Consider the following 4,510-nt stretch of genomic DNA (forward strand, 5'->3'; position numbering starts at 1 on the left):
TAGCTGGGACTACAGGCATGCGCACCACACGCGGCTAATCGTAGAGATGAGGGGTCTCATTATGTTGCCCAGGCTGGTCTCAAACTCCTGGGCTCAAGCGATCTGCCTCGCTGGCCTCCCAAAGTGCTGAGGAATAAATAAAACTAATGTATTAAAAAATAAATGAATCCGGCCGGGCATGGTGGCTGACGCCTGTAATCCCAGCACTTTGGGAGGCCAAGGAGTGTGGATCACGAGGTCAGGAATTCGAGACCAGCCTGGCCAATATGGTGAAACCTCGTCTCTATTAAAAATACAAAAATTAGCTGGGCGTGGTGACGCACGCCTGTAGTCCCAGCTGCTTGGGAGGCTGAGGCAGAAGAATTGCTTGAACCCAGGAGGTGGTGGTTGCAGTGAGCCAAGATTGCACCACTGCACTCCAGCCTGGGTGACAGAGTGAGACTCCGTCTCAAATAATCAATCAATCAATCATGCCACAGCAAGCCAAACGGCAAAATTGAAAGAAAGTTGAACTAGTGGGTAGGAGACATTGTAGGTTAGCCCTAACTTCACCTCTCTTGGTCTCAATATCCGCTTCTAACTAATGAAGGACTTGGGTTAGGTCTCCCAACGTCCCTTCTGCTCTAAAAGTGTCTAATCCCTTGCTTCTTTTACATATGGTTTTTAGAGGAGCACAACCTGGAAGCGGATCCTGATCAGGTCTTCCCAGCTGAGCTTGGTTATGTGGCTTCAAAGCGAGCTTGTGCAAATGGCAGCAAGGACGGAAGGGCAGAAGAGGGTCTGTGCCCAAGGGGAGAGGTGAAATTGCCAGCAGTCTCTGGCAAACGACTCCACTCCCCACACGCTTGGTGGAGATGGGCCTCCACCGAGGATAAAATTGTCATTTCTGAGGGAGAAGTCTGGCCCAGGGTATCAGCTCCGGGCATGGGGGCTAATCCTGTGAAGAAAGGCTCACAGGCAAGTGCATCTGGGCAGGATGTGCTTATTGACTCAGCAGTAGGCTGGACGTTAATGTATTCAATGAAGATGAGAAGAAAGAGAGAATTCACATTCCACTCTAAGGATGCATCCCTGTCCCTTCCCTCCCCACCCACAGTTTATGAGACCCTGGAGCCAGGTAGGAGAACTGCCTCTACTCTGAAGCCTGCTTCCCACTGTTGCCTTGCATGGACTCCTGTTTGGAGGCCACATGAATCTTGGTCTGTGGTGCACCTCATTGTCTCCCTGTGGCTTAATTCTAGTTCTTGTGGAGTAAATGTGAGGTGTAGTGAAGGCTGTTCTTGTGTTGCGGGACTTACGCAAATTTTTATCAGTCTGTGCATTATGTGAAGCCTCCTCCAAATTCAGGATCAAGAGAGACACCAGGAATGCTGAGTATTAAGCTAAACAAAAATACGGTGAATTACCAACACCCTGAGAGACCATAGCTGAATTAATACAGGTCATGCGACTTTGGGGCTCTCTTGAATGTGACTTAATACTCTTAATTTGTCATTATTTGGGGGATTAAAAAATACCTTCTGGCCGGGACGGTGGCTCATGCTTGTAATCCCAGCACTTTGGGATGCTGAGGCGGGTGGAACACTTGAGGCCAGGAGTTTGAGACCAGCCTGGCCAACATGGGAAAACGCTATATCTACTAAAAATACAAAAATTAGCCGGGTGTGGTAGCTGTAGTCCCAGCTGCTTGGGAGGCTGAGGCACGAGAATCGCTTGAACCTGGGAGACAGAGGTTGCAGTGAGCTGAGATTGTGCCACTGCACCCCAGCCTGGGTAATGGAACGAGACTCTGTTTTAAATAGAAAAAAAAAAAAAACTCTTTACAAAAGAGCTTGTATGACATTGTCTCACTGAACATCCATCTACTGTAGTAAACTCCCAGAACATTAGACACAATAGAGCTTAGAAATCACCTAGTGTCATTCTTTTCCATTTAAACTGAGACCTACAAATACATAAAAATAAAATGGAAACAAATTAAACTTTTCACACTGTAACTCTAAAACATAATATTTCACGTAAAAAGACAAACAGCACAACTACGGCAGGGGTCTCCTATATTTTAACAAGTCTGAACCATGAAATTCAAGGGCTAAGTGAGGTAAATATCTGGCACATTTTGTTGTTTTAGAGCCATTTGATGATGGGATAAGAATGTGAGGAGGAGGGGAAAAGGGAGAAAGAAAAATATGATATATTATTTCTTTTCTTTTTTTTTTTTTTTGAGACGGAGTCTTGCTCTGTCGCCCAGGCTGGAGTGCAGTGGCTGGATCTCAGCTCACTGCAAGCTCCGCCTCCCAGGTTCACGCCATTCTCCTGCCTCAGCCTCCCCAAGTAGCTGGGACTACAGGCGTCCGCCACCTCGCCCGGCTAGTTTTTTGTACTTTTTAGTAGAGACGGGGTTTCACTGTGTTAGCCAGGACGGTCTCGATCTCCTGACCTCGTGATCCACCCGCCTCGGCCTCCCAAAGTGCTGGGATTACAGGCTTGAGCCACCGCGCCCGGCCATGATATATTATTTCTATCTTTGGAATTTGTGATTGAACAAAGCCTCTCAACTTAAAAACATCAGCTCTGTAAATGTTTTGTAGATTAAATATTTTGTTATTCTTTGTCCCAAACATCAAAACGTAATCTTGTCTCATTCCCTTGTGTCAGGGAGGTAGGAAGGTACAGGTTTCCCTCCTTATCGCGAACATTCCTCAGCACAAGTCCAAGAACCTATCTACAGCCAAGGAACCGGCTCATTACATTTCAACTAGACCCTTTTTAAGAATCACCAATGAATCTTAAATTCAGCTGATTTTTTAAAATTGTAGATAAAAAAGAGGCCAGGCGCAGTGGCTCAGGCCTGCAATCCCAGCACTTTGGGAAGCCGAGGCAGGCAGATCTCCTAAGGTCAGGAGTTTGAGACCAGCCTGGCCAACATGGTGAAACCCCGTCTCTATTAAAAATACAAAAATTAGCTGGGTGTGGTGGCAGGTGCCTGTAATCCCAGCTACTTGGGAGGCTGAGGCGGGAGAATCACTTGAACTTGGGAGACAGAGGTTGCAGTGAGCCAAGATCACGCCATTGCACTCCAGCCTGGACAACAGAGTGAGACTCCGTCTCAAAAAATAAAAAATAAAAATAAAAAGAACAGCCAAATTCTCTTAGACCTTTGACTTCTACCAAGGCAGTGGTCAGGAAGCCCTTCAAGGCCTGGATGGGTTTGGCCCCTCGTGTTCTCTAGGGAGACATCCGAAATGTCAAGGAAAGAGCGACAGACAGACATGCAGTTAGAGGCCTGAGTTTGAATACCAGCTCTGTCACATTCCAACTTGGGCAGGTCACATAACTTTTGAGTTCCAGTTTGCTCATCTATAAAAGGGATGATAATAAATATATCACAGAATTGTTGAGAGGATAAAGGAGATAATGCATGTAAAATTGCTGAACAACTGGAGTTATTATTTGCAGCTCTTGTTAACTAGGGCGTGAAAATGCATACTAGTCTTGTCTCTAAACCCTTTATTGTTTAAATAAAAACATTTTTAAAATGTGCTGGCTGGTCCTCGATTTGAAATAATGGAGATCTGGGAACCAGAGGAAACACATTCCCTAGTTATCACAGGCAAAGAAGAGTTTGAGTTTGGCCAGGGTATGGTGCTGTGCCCTGGAGAGAGATGAGGGAGACCAGGCTCTGGCTAGAGAAATGGCCTCAAGTTTCTAGGAGAATGAGGAAGGCAGTCCTTGCCCTTGCTGTCCTGGTGTATAGGGGTAGGGCTGGGCAGCTGAAAGTCTCGGCCTGAATTGCAGAGCCTGTACAGAGAAATGCCATCTGTCATGTCTGTCTTTGGCATTTTTTAGATATGCTAGCAACAGCACCTGCGCATTTACTTGTATATAACTCAAAAATGGGAGGTAAATGTCCTAGACACAGCCTAGATGGGGCACAGATGTCAGGAAAACATTGCATTGACTTTGCATTTTTCAAGGCTTCATCAGCTGCTTAGAAGGATAAAAACAAGAGAAAGAGCAAGAGAAATTAGGCAACTCTATGCTTTTCCCCCCTAAGAATCTTGATTAAAATCCAACCACAGAAGACTTCCCAGCAAGTTCCAATATATGACGTGCTTTCCATAGCAGATCTGGCTAGTGGTTACTTGCAGGAAGGTAACGTGACAACCTATACACTATTAACTCATCATAAATGTTGCCTAGTGAAAGAAATATAAATCTCTGAGATAGGTGACATGAGGATTTCATTTGGAACTGAAGCCCATAGTTATAAAACTTCAGTAAGGAGGAGAAAAACAAAACAAAATAAAACTAGATTGAATCATTAATCAAAGACTGTGTGTATGGCTTAGGTTTATGTTTTTGAACCAACAGTAAATAAGTGTTAAGAAAGCATTTCTTTTTTATGCATGTAACTAATATATTAATAGTAAAAGGACCGTTGGCTGTAGCTCAAAGTGAATGCTTTCCCTAAAACATAAAAAGCAAGTAAAATAAAACCCACAAAAAC

The sequence above is a fragment of the Macaca thibetana genome, chromosome 11 (assembly GCF_024542745.1).
Source record: "Macaca thibetana thibetana isolate TM-01 chromosome 11, ASM2454274v1, whole genome shotgun sequence".
In the NCBI taxonomy this organism is placed as follows: Eukaryota; Metazoa; Chordata; class Mammalia; order Primates; family Cercopithecidae; genus Macaca; species Macaca thibetana.